Below are 17,813 nucleotides of genomic sequence, written 5' to 3'. Positions count from 1 at the left end.
ATACCTCCTTAGGAACCTTTGTGTCAATAGCTGCAAAAGGAGACCTGTTTACCAGGTAGCATGCCATAATCTTTGTTTCTGCCCAGAATGACTTAAGCAGATTAGCCGGATTCCTCATACACCTTGCCCTCTCTAGTAATGTTCTGTTCATCCTTTCAGCCACCCCATTCTACTATGGTCCATGTGGAACTATATAATGCCTAATGATCCCCTTTTCCTTACAGAAGTCAATGAACTGGCTGTTTTTGTACTCCATTCCATTGTCAGATCTCAGAAACTTCACCTGTTTCCTTGTTTTCTTCTCTACTTGAGCTTTCCATTCCTTAAACTTACTGAGTACCTCACTCCTATGCTTCATAAAATAAACCCAGACTTTATTGGAAAAGTCATCAATAAATGAGACAAAATAAATAGCACCACTGTGAGACTGTACCTGTATTGGACCCCATACATCTGAATGAATGTACTCCAGTACCTCCTTGCTCGAATGCTTTCCTGTTCTGAAACTCACCTTGTGCTGTTTACCAAACAAACAGTATTTACAGAACTTAAGCTTACAACAAAAATTACCTCCTAGTAAGTTTCGCCTGTGTAGCTCCTGCAAACCACGCTCACTCATTTGACCCAGCCTCATATGCCTCAGAGTAGTATCATCTGTATCTGTATTTGAAGAGGTACTAGCTGCAGCTCCACCTGTCACTGTGCTACTCACTAGAGTGTACAAATTGTTCCTCAAATGACCCTTCATTACTACCAGTGAACCTCTAGCCACTTTCGACACGCCATCCCTAACTCAAAAAGAGAAACCATTACTGTCCAAAGAGCCCAAGGAAATCAGATTCTTTTCTCAAATCTGGAACATGCCTCACATCCCTGATGGTTCTAACCACACCATCAAACATCTTGATTCTAGCCGTTCCAATACCAAGAATACCACAGGAAGCATCATTACCCATCAACACCGTCCCTCCAAAGATTGGTTCATAGGGGTCAAACCAGTCCCTGTATGGACACATATGATATGAGCACGCCGAATCCAAAGTGCAAATATCGACTAAGTAATTGGAATCTGTAGTAACAGCCAAAAGATCCCCATCAAAAACTGACGAACTGTTCTCCACTACAGTAGCCTACTCTATAACGACCTGCTTATTTTACAAATTATTTTTTTTTCCATAATAATATTCTATATAATAACCTTGGCAAATCATAATCAACCTGGTAAATCATAATCCACCTGAACCCAAGGGCACTAGGGGTATACCTGAAATACAATACTGATACTTAAGCAGCCAGAAACATAATAACATATACATATCAAATTATCATTCAACACAATACCAGAGTTTACTACATCCTTCATATGATTACACATAACCCAAAATATCCAAAAACAAGTCCTAGGGTTGTCACCCAAAAATCCGTTTGATCCTAGCAAAAGACTTACCCTTTAATCAAGGTAGAACAGTTGAATCCTAACGCTGCAGAGCTCTATCGACTCTTTTATCTGGGGCTCCTTAAATGTTTATATAATTTGGGATGAGACACCTCTCAGTAAGGGAAATAAACTAATATCAGTGTGTGACAACATGAGTGTTTTCGTATTATACATATAACAGTACATAAACATACTTGATAAAATTGTCTGTATCATATTTAAGAGAAACATGTTTTATCATATCATGGTATAACATACTGAATTTCTATACACATAAATCATCTCATATAACTGTACATAGAAAACATCCTGGATGGTTAGTTGGCTGATGTCATGTCTTACCCCCACATGACTGGGTTGTGCGGCCCAAAGGCGGGACCTAGCAATGGCTGGCCAATCACGCTAGATCAACATAAGTCTGTAAGTATGATGGGTTTGCCCCTCCCGGTCTGGACACCAGAGGGACTTCTACGCTACAGTAAACCACATCGACTACCGATCTCCCACTGCCTCGTATGGCAAGCGGTAGCACTAACATAAACATGATCGTGATCATATAGCTACGGTACCGTGCTTCGTGAAAGCCTAAACCAAGCCAACCAGGTTCTGATAACATATGACATATTTCCAAATAATGATACATGGCTATTTCATACTCATATCTGTCATGTTAATATTTTCATACATCTTTGCATGACATATCATATAAAATTTACGACCCTTACGTTGGCATTTTGTGTTTTATAAATTACGGCCCGTACGCCGGTATTGCATATCATAAAAACCTTCAGCCCTTGAGCCAGTATTTCATATAAAAGCTCTGCCCTTACATCGGCATATCATGTAGAATCCTCGACCCTTACGCCGACATATCATATAAAATTCCTTAGTCTAAAAAATCCCTGTATCATTTTAACATTTTCTTAAAAACAGTAATAACATACCTATTTTGTAAACATAATATTTCATCATCATAATTTTCATGGTAAATATTACTTATGCCACACAAAAGAGATAATAAACTTATTTTTGATATTATACACGAAATCCATATCTCTGATCAACAACATTATTTCTAATATAATTCTACAATATACATATTTATTTGAAACTAAATGTTGTAAAATAGTAAATACACTTTCATTAAATCCTGACTTAGTTTATCCCCTTACCTAATTTCTAAAAAGTTCCTAGAATGTCTAGTCTTACACCCGCAGGGTTCCCCGTTCAACACCCTGAAAACAACATCTCCTTGAACAAAACTTCAGTATTTCTTCGACTACTACATTTTCTACAACCGTAGGAAGCCAAATACTAAATAAAAAGCCTTACCCTGAATTTAGGATGGAGTCCAAGTTAGCGCCACCAATGATCCACTCCAGCAGACTTGGACAGAAACTTTCCAGGAGTGTTGTGGCGACCTCGGATCGTCGAACCAGCAAGAAACCGACCCAAAATCTTAGAGAGAAGGGAGAGGGGACGAACAGGAGAGAGAGAGAGAGAGAAAGAGAGTGATCCTTTGCGTAATTTTTGAAAAAAAATCGAGTTTAGGCTATTTATACACCTGCACTCGTCGAAGAGCCATGTCACTTCGTCGACGAGGCCACGAAGGAAGTTTGTTGACGAATGCTCATTCCTTGTCGGTGAAATTCAGAGCTAAAAATAGCCTCTTGGTAACTTCTCGTCGACAAGACACGTGTCCCCGTCGACGATCCCAATAAGCCTTCCCGTTCATCGACGAGGACCTGCTGTGACCCCCTTTACAATTTCCTTTTTCTCCCTCTTTATTATTTAAGTACCCTAATTCTTCGGGTTTCTACATGCTCAGTCTTCTTCCTATTCTTTTCCTCTAAATCTCTTTTCCTCCTTAGACAGTCCTTCTTCATATGCCATTCTTTCCATAATAAAAACAACCACTCCTTCAGTTCCCACTCTTACCCTTGGACTTGGATCGAGATTTCCCTTGATTCCAATTACTCCAGCTAGAACTCCTGCCCCGCTGTTGGCTAGACTCACCCTTAGTCACCAACCATTCTCTATGTCCTGGATGATCTGGTTTGTAAAAATTATCACTCTTCAGAATGACAGTTGTCACCTCATCAACTGTAAGAGTCTCCTTACCTAGCAGTAGTGTGGTTTTCAAAGTATCAAGTGAACTAGGAAGCGAATATAATAGAATCAGTACTTTATCTTCCTCCTCAATTTTTACCTCAATACTCAACAGCTACGTGACTATCTTATTGAAATAATTGAGATGGTCTCTGACTTCTATGCCCTCAGCCATCCTCAGCTGATACAACTATTTCTTCAAATACAGTCTATTAGGACTTGGACATATAAATATTCTCCATTTTTTTCCAAAACTCAGCTGGTGATGTTTCATTCAACACGCTGTTTAATTTCTGGAGCTAAACTTAAGCGAATGGTACTTATAACTTTAATTTCTAGCTCCTACCATTGATCATCTGACATGGTCTCTAGCTTCTTGTCTTTCCCATACTGTGCCTTAATCAGTCCTTGTGGACCAACACATCCTTCACAGTGCTCTGCCACAAACTGAAATTATTTTTCCCATTAAAGGGCTCCACCTTGAACTTGGCCATCAAAGTACTCGCCATTAAAATTTTTTTTCTCTCCTCTTATGTTAGCAGTGACGTCAGCACCTGTTAGGATGACATTAGCAACGGCACCTGCGTTAGCTTTTGCGTAAGCGTGACGTCAGCGCTCCGCGGGGATGATTCGCACCTCAACCAGTGCTCCGACTTGATTCTGAATTCGGGTCTGTCACCTAATTCTAGCACTATTCATCATGTTCTTCATCCATGAAAATTTTTTAAACCAAAAATAGAAGGAGGCAGTCGACTTTGCGTTCGTCGATGATGTTGCATTTTGGAAGGAATTATCGGGAGGAATTATCAGGACCTCGTCGATGAACACAGGGAATTCGTCGACGAGGAAATACTGATAGAGGTTTTGAGCCGTCTGAATTTCGTCGACGAGGAGTGGGTTTCGTTGACAAAATTATTAAAGGACTTGTCGATGAGATGACGTGGATCGTCGACGAATCCAATTTTATAAATAGTGAAAAACCCGGATTTAACTTCAAAATTAAGAAAACCTCTCTCTCTCTCTCTCTCTCTCTCTCTCTATGGTTTCTCCCTATTCTCTCTTCGATTTCGGGCCGGATTTCTGCCGGTTCGACGATCTAAAGCTGTCACGATGCTCCTGGGAAAGTTCTCTCCAAATCTGCCAGAGCGGATCGTTGGTGAAAGCAAGTTGGAAATCATCCCTAAGTTGAGGTAAGGCTTTTTAAGTTAAATTTGGTCTTACGGTAGTTATAGGAAATGATATACACATGAAAATACTGAAGTTTAGTACTGGGAGTTTTTCATTTCCAGGGTGTCGAGTTGGGAACCCTGTGAGTGTAGGACAGATTTTTTTTAGGGGCTTTTCAAGAATCAGGTAATGGGATAAACTAAGCCAGTTCTTTTAAGAAAATGTATGTATATGTAGCATTTGATTTCGGGAAAGTAAATATTTCTATATATATATATATGTATATATATGATTTATACTGAGAAAACACTGTTGAAAATGATGGTATGTTGAATATATGAAAAACCTGTTAGTGTGGCATGAGTAGAAATTGTTATGAAATACTGTTTTTTGGGAATGTGTTAATGATACGGATTTTTATAATGGAAAACCGGCGTACGGGCTGAGATTTTTATATGTTTTGCCGGCGTATGGGCCGTGCTATGTATATGATTTGCTGGGGTACGAGCCGGGGTATGAATTTGATTTTCCAGCGTACGGGCTGTGCTATGATATGATTTTATAGCATATGGGCCAAGCTATGGATGTGATTTACCAGAGTACAGGCTGTGCTATGATTTATCGGCGTACGGGCCTAGCTATGGTAAAATGTGTAATACCAGCATACGGGCTGATGATTTTTATGATATATGTATATATGCAAAATGATATGATTCATTTAATAATTAATGATATGAAAAATCCATGTATCACAGTTTCAGTATATGTTATATGGTATCAGAACCTGATTGGCTTGGTCTAGGCTAGCACTTGCACGGTACCGTTGCTATGTGTCCATGGTCTTCGTGATCATGATATTTGTGTTAACGCCGCTGTACGGAGTGATGTGAGATTGGATGGTTGATGTGGTTTTTAAGAAGTATGTGAACGCCCCTGGTGCATGGACTTGGTCTGGCAGACCCATTAGATTTACAGACTGTACTTTTGACTTGGTAGTGGTTAGCCAACCATTGTCAGGTCCCGCCTTTGGGCCACACAACCTAGTCATGTGGGGATAATCCATGACAACAATCAGCTAACCTACCAAGAATGTTTTTGTATTATTACTATATGAGATGAAATATATTTATCGAAATGCAGTATGTTCTGCCATGTTTTGATGATATATATGTTTTCCCAGATTTGATATAACAGTTACTGAATATGTCCTGTATGATAGATGTATAACATGGAATACTTATGTTGCCACACACTGGTATTAGTTTATTTCCCTTACTGAGAGGTGTCTCACCCCAAAATTTTATAAACTTTTTAGGAGCCCCAGATAGGAGAGCGAGAAAAGCCCCGCTGATCTAAAGCTGTTGTCTGCCCTTTTTGAAGGGTAAGTTTTAGTAGGGACAATTGGATTTTGTGGGAAATGTCCCTAGATTTTGTTTTTGGGATGTATATACTGAAATACAGTGGATATAGTGACTCTGGTATTTATGGTAATGTGATGGATGTTTATGTATTTATAATATAGGGATTGTATGTTTCTTGCTGCTTAGGCTTCCGTTATGTGTTTTGATGTATCCCTAGTATCCACGGGTCCAGGTGGATTATGATCTATTGAGATTTGTGATATTTTATTATATAAAAAATTGCGTGAAAATTAAGCAGGTCGTCACAAAAAGCATTCGAATGGCTTCCATTCTAGCTATAGGTGCAAAAGTTTCTTCAAAATCTATTCCTTCTTCCTGGTTATATCACTGAACTACTAGTCTTACCTTATTTCTAACAACTATCCCATGTTCATCTTTCTTGTTCTTATATATCCATTTTGTTCCAATAATTTTCTTATCCTCGGGTCTGGGAACTAATGTCCATACTTTATTTCTCTCAAACTGGTTTAACTCTTCTTGCATGGACAACACCCATGATTCATCCTCAGTTGCTTCACTCACATTCATAGGTTCTTCTTGAGATAGAAAGACAAAATGACTAATCATATTCCTAAGTGAAGATCGTGTGACTACTCTACGTAATGGTTCACCTGTTATTTGATCAATGGGATGATTCTTTATGTACTTCCATTCTCTAGGTGGTTCATTAACCTCATTTTCAATTTGATTAGTTTCAGCAGATGGTTCTTTAGTTTCACTTTTCTTTCCTAAATCATCTTTAATGGATAGTTCTTCAAACTCCTTATTTATCTTAATTTCATCTTTAGCAGTTCTTTTTGAGAAGGGATTTGACTCATCGAACACGACATGAATGAATTCTATAACGGTTAATGTTCGTTTGTTGTATACTCTGTAGGCTTTACTATCTAAGGCATACCCTAGGAAGATACCTTCATCTGATTTCACATCAAACTTTCCTAAATTTTCATTCTAAGCACAAAACATTTATAGCCAGAGATATGAAAATATGATATGTTTGGTCTATGGCCATTCCATAATTCGTACGGGGTCTTATTAAGAGATGGTCGAATCAAAACTCTATTTAGAACATAGCAGGTGGTATTTACTACCTCAGCCCAGAAATGCTTAGGTAGTTTATGTTCGTTAAGCATAGTTCTGGCCATTTCTTGTATAGAACTATTTTTTCTTTCCACTACACCATTTTGCTGTGGTGTTATAGGAGCTGAAAAATTATGAGTAATTCCTAATGAATTACAGTAGTCTTCCATGCTTTGATTTTTAAATTCTCTACCCCTATCACTTTGGATTTTAGTGACAGTATAGCCATTTTCATTTTGAATTTTCTTACACAGATTTATGAATTGTTCACACGCTTCATCTTTGTGACTTAAAAAGAGAATCTATGTGTATCTTGAATAATCATTGACTATAACGAATGCGTATGATTTTCCTCCTAAACTCTGAATAAGGTTTAGACCAAATAAATCTAAGTGTAGCATTTGAAGTGACCTAATAGTAGAGATTTCTTTCTTCTTCTTAAAGCTCGTTTTTGCTTGTTTTCCTAGTTGACATGCATCACAAATTTTATCTTTCACGAATTTAGTCTTACGCAGTCCCTTAACTAATTCTTTCTTAGCAAGTTTAGATATTGAATCCATGTTTGTGTGTCCTAGTCTCCTATATCAGATCCAACTAATCTCATTTATGGTAGAGAAACAAGTAATATGTTGTGATGCAAGATTATCAAGACTAGTGATGTATAAATTTTCATGATGATCAGTAGTAAACAATATTTTATTTTCAAATTTGTTCTCTACTGTGCATTTGTCATGTTCAAATGAGACTTTATAACCTTTATCACATAGTTGACTTATACTCAATAAGTTATGTTTCAATCCATATACTAAGAGCACATTATCAATGACAAGTAAAGGTTCCTTACCAACCCCAATGATTTTACCTTTAGAGTTATCCCCAAATGTAACGAATCCTTCATATTTGGGTGTGATAGATGCGAATTTAGCTTTATCTGTAGTCATGTGTCGCAAGCATCCGCTATCTATATACCACTTATCCTTCGAGGAGGACAATTTCAAGCACATCTGCAAGACATAGTCAAATAACTACTTTTTGTACCCAGATTTTCTTGGGTCAATGGGGGTTAGTGCTAGATTCGCCTTTGACTTTCCAGATTATCTTAATTTTGACATCTTTATTTCTGAAAGGACAATCAAATTTTATGTGACCCAACCTTTTACATTTAAAACATGAAATGTTTCTATGATAGTCTTTAGTTGGAATATACGACTTTGACTCTCTTACAAAATGTCTCATGTAGAGATGTTTCTGTTTTAGGTTCTCTTTCCCATTAAAACCAAGACTTTCCTTCTCTAGGGAATTTCTTTGAGCTCCTAGGAGTTTTTCAAAATTATATTGACCTTCAGTAAATTTACAAAATAGTCTTAGTTTTATCTTTCAAATTCTTTTCTAACTCTTCAATTTTCAATTCCTTGTCTTTTATGAGGGATGCATGAGATTCATTTTGACTCTATACCAACCTTGAAAGTTCTTTAACTTTACTTTTCAAATCAGAAATTTTATTAGTTTTCTTCTTAAGGATTTTAATAGTGTACAAATATTCTTGTTTCAATTCATTGTATGAAAGCATGTCATTCTCATTTTCAGAATCACTGGAATAATAAGAAGAGGATGAGAATGATGATTGTACCTCAAGGTCATCATGTGCCATTAGACCTGTATTGTCAATCTCATCATCACTGAATTCAAATTCTGAACAACTTGTGTTGTGCGTATCCCAGCCGAATTTTAGCACCTTCTTCTTTTTCTTGGAGGCTTCCATTAGTTTGGGGTAGTTAGGTTTGATGTGTCCAACCTCTCTGCATTTGTAGCATGTTGGTGGATTTTCCTTCCTTTTCTTCATACTTGACTTTCCTCTTTCTGATTTTAAGTTTCAAAATTTTCTATTGAACTTCTTATTCTTCTTTAAGAACTTCTCGAACTTCTTTGTTAGCAAGGTCATGTCGTCTTCTGTATCAAAATCACTTCCTTCACTAGAGTTATTTGACGATGCCTTAAGTGCGGTAATTTTCTTTGCCTTATTTTGCTCACTTTTCCTCTCATTTATTGTAAGTGCATAGGTGATGAGCGATCCAATGAGTTTGTCCATAGACATCTCCTTGAGATTTCTCCCTTTTGCTATTGCAGTAGCTTTAGCTTCCCAAGATGGAGGTAGTCTCCTGAGTAATTTCCTAATCAACTCATAATTAGGGTAAAATTTTCCAAGAGCATTTAAAGAATTTATGATTTGTGTGAATCTAATGTACATGGATTGAATAGATTCATCGGCAGTCATTTTAAATGCTTCATATTCACTGGTAAGCATATCTATCCTACTATCTTATACTTCCTCAGTACCTTCATATGTAACTTATAATTTTTCCTAAATTTCTTTAGCATAGTTACATACCATTACCCTATTAAATTCATTTACATCTAGTGCACAGAAAAGCAAGTTCATCGCAGTAGCATTTATTTGTACTGATTTTCAATATTCCTCTGTATACTCATCTTCAGTTTTAAGTACATTTACTTTATCAATTACTTTCATAGGAACATGATTTCCATTAGTAACTATTTTCCATACCTTCCAATCTACATTTAACGGGTATATGCTCATCCTACATTTCCAATAGGTGTAATTTACACCATAGAAAATTGGTGGTCTAGTGGATGAGTGTCCCTCACCGAATGATGTGTGCCATGTGATCTTTTTACAAATTAACAATTACGTCTATGTAAACCCTCTCTGATACCAAATGTTAATTTATGTGTAATCCCAAAAGGGGGGGGGGGGGAGGGGGCGAATTGGGTTTTTAAAAAATCTTTCAGATTATTTCCCACTTAATCCCTATTTTTATATTTAACAAATCAATTGCTAGAATTTAAGATTGAATTAAATTATTATATCAATGAATCCTTTTTAATCAATTAATTGTTAAGTGAGTGTGAGGTTATTCAACACACACATGCAAGATAGATATTGAAATGTGTTGTGGAAAATAAATAGATAAGGGAAGAGAGAAGGCAAACACGATTTTACAAGGTTCAGCCAACTCGGCCTACGTCCTCGCCCTGAGCAACCCAATCAAGGATTCCACTATAATACCTGCTCCTTTAACGAGGATGGAGATTCCCTTACATCCGCTGCTTACAAGAGGCACAACTTCCTCCTCACCTGGTTCACAACCCAAACTGTGATTACAATATAATATCAAATCTGCAAAACAACTCAAGATTCACTTCTAACAAAACTAGTGAGTACAATTGAAATCTTATCACATATACATATGATGAAACTTGAAACTTAGTATGTATGAAATGATACAATTGTTATATGCATGAAATGCTTCAACCAATTTCTCGTTTATCAAATCTCCCAAGTAATGATATAAGTAAAAGCCCTGGAGAAAATTAGGGTTCTAGTTCACTTTGTGAAAAAACACGAATAACAAATGTGAACTTATCAAAAGCTTTGTCTTGAATATTATATCGATTAAAATAAAAAATCTTTCTTTCAAATATTCAATCATAATACGATCTTTGTAATATGCAAATATATATATATATATATATGTATGTAATATGATTTTAAAAGAAAAAAAAAATTGAATATAATGTTTTCCAGACAATATCCTTCAATAGAATATGTAGTTATGAACACTAACGATATTTAATCAAGTGGTTTTAAGATATAAAAAATATAGAGCCTTTAACTGAATACACACTTGAATCAAAACCATTTAACCAATGGTAAAAACATTTCTCAAGTATTGATTTTATCAAAATATTGTATAAGTAAGTACACTCAAGATCAATCACTTAGCTTATATTCAATAATAAATTTTGAGATGAAAAGTTCTTTGAAAGCTAATATCAACAAGTAAATTAGTTTATATGAAGAACTCTATGAAAATAAATATTAACGTGCAGATCGATTTACCAAACCTCAATACCAAAATGATTCAACAATGATTGCTAGATTGTCTTTTGAAAATCAAGATAGCCTTAGCTCAGATTCGACGTAAGAACTTTGAAATCGCAGACAAAAGTTTCAACAGCGTGTTCAAAGTTGTGCTAAACATGCAATCTCTTCAATTGTATGCCAAAGGTTTGTTCTCTTCACTTCGCCTTAGGCATTAGGGTTTAGATGTTCATTATATGGGTATCTTGCCCTTATAATGAATCTTAACCATTGGATCAAAAATTAATTCGCGAGTTCTCTCATTAAAAATTAAATTTTTAAACTTTCCCACAGGTTCAGACGACTAAGGGTTAAGGCCCAAACGACTAAAGTTCCTTGGAGCTTCGAAAATGTAATCTGGACACAAGGTCAGACGACTGAAGTTGGGGTTCAGTCTTCTAAAGTGTCGGGTTCAGACGACTGAAGTCTGAGTTCAGTCTTATGATGTGCTTCTGCCAGCTTCTGTGTTTCACCATAAATTCTTCAAACGACTGAGCTTAATCTTTGGTCTTCTAAAGAAATTCTTCAGACGACTGAGCTTAACTTCGATCTTTTGAAGTTACATCTTCAGACGACTGAATGTGGAGTTCAGTATTTTGAACTGACCAATTCCTAGATTTTTTCTTTTTAGTTTAAAAAATCAGCTTTTCTCTCTTTCTTTGCTCTTTTATAAAGTATTTTCCGGGGTTTTAAAAATATCTCTAAGTCCCTAAATATCCCCTAATGATGTTCATTAGATGTATGAGTCCTAAGGTCAGTCTAGGGTATATTGTGAGCCTCAATTAAATCATATGAAATATGTGAATACATTAGTTCTAAGTACCCATTCCCGTGATGATCTTTAACTTGTCGCTTGCATTTTCATTCTTCAAGTCTTTTAGCTCCACGGATTGTGCCAAGATGTGTATGCTTTAATCTTCATGGCTTCCATGACTTTTTTTCTTTCCGTGCATGCTAAATAATTTTCCTATTCACAATCTCAATGCACAGATCAAATATCAAGTGATTTGTCATTATCAAAACCGGATTGGACTCATAGAGTCAATAGAGTATTTGTGCAATATGAGTTTTTGAAAAAGAGTGGATTTTGCACTAATGATTTTTGCTAATTGTTGTAAATCCACACAAATGAACTCATATTTATAGGTGAGGGTAAAATTATAACTGTTTAGGGCCCATAGGGAATTCTTAGAAAAGTTTAAAAGCACTTAGGAAATATTAACCCTATTTAATCAATTTAACCTCGGTAAAATTTTATTTACCCGAGGAAATTTGAGTGGCTGAACCAAGGTTCGGTCGCCCGAATAGACTGAGCTTTTAAAATCATTTTAAATGGTTTAGTAGCCCAAGTATGGGTTCGGTAGCCTGAACAAAAGTCAGAAACATTTGCAGTGAGGTTTGGGTGCCCGGGTCTGGGGTCGGTAGCCCAAACATAAGAGTTCGGTCACCTAGGGCACGATTTGAACTAAAATGTTCGGTAGCCTGAGTTGGTGAACTGTCTTTTTTAAGGGGTTCGGGTGCCCGCGGAAGATATGATCAAAATAGTTTCGGTCGCCCGAAACCTGGTCAAACTGTTGACTTCGCAATAGTTCGGGCGCCCGAGGTGATTTTTTCACCTGGGGTTCGGTTGTCCAAGCTCTCTCATACTTTCCTTATTATGTTCATTTCCATTCCTTTTTACTCACCTAATTATGAATGATATTTGTGCATGAGTGTTGGGTCCTAAGGTCTTGCTGAGCTTACAGTATATCCTATATGCATGACATGCAGGTAATTATTACAGACCTTATATCCTAATTACTATTACAGACCCATATTACATAAAATGAATTTATAATATGAAACAAATCTTCAGTATCTTCATGATTTCATGTGTTATTACTTGATCTGCTAAGATGAACCTGCACATACACTTGAAAGCCATCAAATACCTGAGTATTTGTCATTATCAAAACGGGGTGTGACCTATAAGGTCAACATTCTCTCCCTTTTTGATAATGACAAATACATCATGCAAAAATGGGTATAGCCTTGAAGGCCCCCCCTAACAATATGCATAATGTAAAACTTTAAGTAATTTTCCATTTAAGTTCAATTCAACCCATTTTCAATTCTTTAAATAATTTTCTATTTAAATTCAATTCAACCCAATTTTCAATTTTCAAGTCAACCAAATTTTTGCCTTTTATCCATCTCCCCCTTTTGGTAACGACAAAAAGGGCTATGAAATTAATAGCCTTAGGCAATGGGTATAAATCATTAGTATGTAAGATAAGTTTGGGAATTTTTTTTTTTTAAAAAATTTTGGCAGTATAGCATTTGAAAATAGGACATTTCCCAAAAAAAAAAAATCCTGTATAAAAATGACCTATTTTGAGTTTTTAAGATCTAATAGTTTATCCATAACTACTCAACTCAAACAGTTCAAGTATAATTAATACATAAAACATAAATACAATCATTATCATGCAGTAGATAAAACATAACCAATTTCATAAAGTCGAAGCCAATGAAAGATGCCAATTGTTATATTAATAGTTAGATCTGGAAAATATTAGAAAGCTCCCCCTAAGTTTATGCAAACTATGAAATATCTAGGAAGCATCTCTACTATGCATGATACCTAGTTCACGTCTAATTTGTATGAACCTATCTTCTGGATGTGGTTTAGTGAAAATGTCAGCCCATTGTTCATTTGTGCATACAAACTCAAGCCCACATCTGCTTTCTGCACATGATCATGAAGGAAATGATGTCTAATCTCAATGTATTTAGTTCGTGAATATGAGAAGGATTATTTGAAATATTGATTACACTAGTATTATCACATTTAATCGGTACTATATCGTAGTGCAACCCAAAATCCATAAGTTGTTGTTTCATATCAAGAGTTTGAACACAACAACTTCTAGTCGCGATATATTCTGCTTTAGTAGTAGATAGGGCAACTGAGTTTTCTTTTTTTCTTGGAGAACCAATAAATGAGAGATTATCCTAAATGGTGACAAGTGCCGCTAGTACTTTTCCTATCAACCTTACTACCGGCAAAGTTAGCATTAGTATAACTCACAATCTCAAAGGTAGTATGCTTAGGTGTTAGCTTTGGTGTATTCCCAATTTTGGGAGAGGGGGGGGGGGGGGTGGGGTGAATTGGAATTTAAAACTTTTTCTCCTAGGTTAAACTAGTTTAGCAATAGTACATTCACAACCTAGGTCTATCTACCCAAATGCACAAATAAGTATAATATGTAGAATTTAAATCATGTGCATTATTCACATAATAACATACACGTGCGGTAAATATAAAGTATGGAAATATAAATAGACACAATATGTTATCGAGGTTTGGCCAACTGTGCCTACGTCCCCGCCCCGCCTCTAGCTCGCAAGGCCAAGGATTCCACTAATGGCTCACTTAACGGGTGGAGTGGCACCTAATACAACCAGGTCAATTAGCACAGGGCTGGCCACAATCTTTACAAACTCTCCTTGCAGGGGCCCTAGGTCAAATTCACAGGGCTGACCCCAATCTGATCCTTCCAGGTTAGATCAAACCCCCTCAGGCCACGCCTGGAATACAACAGTATTATAATCAACTAGTACAGTGATTATGCGTTCATGTAAAGCAGATATATACCCTAATACGCACAGTAAACTTAATCAATCATATACACATCAACAATGTAGGTAAATGTAAGCTTAGTGAGGTGTATCTTTGTGCAAGCTACACTCAACGAGATATGATCGCTAATATGTTCAAGAGTGTTCTAATCAAGCTATTTCTTTGAAACTGTAAATATCAAATCTCAATAATAAACCTGGGTTTCAAAGATGTTGCAAATATTCAAAACAACTCAAAATATTTTCTTCAATGTAATGTGCTGAAGAGTTGCTTGAAAGAATAATATAGCTTGTTAAAAAATATTTTGCACAACAAAATCAAGTTATACGAATCTTTGCAATGACAATGCAAAGATCCTTAAGTTACTTGGTTTTTCCCAACATAAGATTTATTAAATGAAATTTGTGGGAAAACCTTGCTTAACTCCCCAAAATCAATATTAATCAATCAAGCAAAGCAATGGGAGTATGAGCAATACTACCTAGCAATAACCCAAGCAAGAACTCTCACAAAGTTAAGATTAATCAATGGAATGAAAGTGTGAGAGTGTTTGGATGTATTATAAGCAAAATGGGATTTTGGGTTTGAGAGAATTTTGGCTAATAATTTTTCTTAATCCCTTACTAATCCACACAAATGAACCCATATTTATAGGATAGGTCAAAAATATAACCGTTGGGGACCTATTGGGTATTATTAGAAAAGTTCAAAAAATTTTATACATAATTAACCTAAGATAACCCGTATTTACCTTAGTTAAAAACTTTTTAACCCGGAGAGGTTTGGGTGGCTGAACCTTGGTTCGGTTGCCTGAATAGACACAATCATAAAAGGTCTTTTAATAGGTTTGGCCGCCCGAGTTAGAGTTCAATCGCCCGAATTAAAGTCAGAAAATTTTCTTTCTAAATTTAGGTGCTCGGTCATGGGTTTGGTAGCCCGAACTCGTGTGTTCTTTCGACCGGGGTCTGATTTGAACGTGAAGGTTCGGTCGTTCGAGTTGGTGAAAAGTTCCCTTTAAAGGGTTCAGTTGTCGAAACTTGGTCAAACTGCTGACTTTCCAGCAGTTCGGGCACCCAAGGAGTTTTGAACTCCTATGGTTCGGTCGCCCGACCTCTCACATACTTACCCTATTTTGTCTAATTTTATTTTAATTCTTTCCCCTGATAATGTAAGTGATTATGGGGACTTTGTGCACAATGTGTAGGAACCTAGGGCCTTTTCAAGTATGCCGAAAAACTTGGTGTCGGTCGACTGAAGTTATTCGGTCCTTAAGGTCAAACTACGATCTTTTTGAGCTTACAATTACCTACATGCATGACATGGAGAGATTATTACAGACCGATATGAATTATTATTACAGACACATATAAATTACAACAAAAGAAGTCTTCGGGGTCTTTAGACTTTGAGTCTTCAGGTGCCATTTGTTGATCTTCTAATTATATACCTGCACACAAACTCGAAAGTCATCAAATACCAAGAGTATTTGTCATTATCAAAACTGGGTGTAACCTATACGGTCAACATTCTCCCCCTTTTTGATGATGAAAAATACTTTATGCAAAAGTGGGTACAGCCAAGGAAGGCTCCCCCTAACTTTATGCATAAAGACAATTTAAGCTCAAATTAAATGATTTATGAGTGGTAATTAAATTTAGATTTTAGCAAAGTACCCTGTTTTTCCTTTGCTCCCCCTTTTGGCAACAATAAAAAGGGCTATAAATATAAAGCATGTAAGCAAGGCATTTGAGCATAAATCATTTAAATACACAATAAGATTGGGAAAATTTTAGAAATTTCGGTAGCATGCTGTTTGAAAATAATGCCTGATTGAGTTTTAAATTTACAATATATTCACAACAATCAACTCAAATAGTTCAGTATTCTCAAAACATAAATATAACTATCAACATGCAAGAGATATGATAGTTATGTAATTCATATCACAAACAAATTCATAGAGTATAAAGTAAGGACAGGTTTAACAATTAAGCACACAAACTCTATAATTGGTTATTTAAAGATTTAAATGACATGAAAATAGAATTAGACCATAAATATGCACAAACCATTGCAATTGAAACATATCATAAGACTCGTGGAAGATGTGAGTTAAAAGCACATGGCATATGATACCAAAAAGGAAGTTTGAGCATAAACATAGTCTAACTAGTTCACATGCATTTTTATGTGTAGTTACTGAACCAGTTATGTGACTTGAAAATCATATATGTATATAATAATAACAATAATATCAAGGCAAAGCAAAAAAAATTGGTTTTGAAATAAGTTCTTGCCATAAAGTATTACAATAAGTATATATGTATGTATGTATATAAATATATATATCCCTTTATGATGTTTGCTTAAAGTACTGGGGGTTTGCTTGCCAAAAAAAATTTGAAGATCATGCAAACAAGCAACATTTTTTCTGGTTTTAGCATTTAAGTACAATTCATAATATAACCAGAAAAATACACCCATGTAAATCCTAAGAAAATAGGACATTCAAAATAAGGATCATATGGCAAAATAGATGATTGTGGCAATAATAAACATCATGCTTTAAATTAAGATTTTTAATAATATTATTTCATTTAAGCATATGCTACAATACATCTTAAAGCACATGTATACGAAAAAAAAAAAATATTGGTGAGCATAACATGATAGACATTTTACTTTCAGATGCTCCCCCTATCAATTTGAAAACGTGCTTAGATTCTTTAACTACGTATACTAATCAAGAATTAATTTCATTATGCTCAGTACTATAAGCCATTCATTTTGACACTCTAAAATCAACTATACTGATTATTAATCAACTATGTTTACCCCTATCAGTATAGTTATCCCTATAGACCATAGATGTATCATAAAAGTGTATATTAAGGCATGCAATAGAGTTCATAACCCACAAACATTCCATATCAAAACATAGAACCTCAAGTGCATGATATGATGTTCAGGGATTTTTAGAAAAGCCTCAATATTTCAATAGATGAAAGTGATGCATATAAGTCATTTATGCGC

This window comes from Malania oleifera, chromosome 1, assembly GCF_029873635.1.
Source record: "Malania oleifera isolate guangnan ecotype guangnan chromosome 1, ASM2987363v1, whole genome shotgun sequence".
Taxonomy (NCBI): domain Eukaryota; kingdom Viridiplantae; phylum Streptophyta; class Magnoliopsida; order Santalales; family Ximeniaceae; genus Malania; species Malania oleifera.
Note: the sequence above shows the minus strand (reverse complement) of the source record.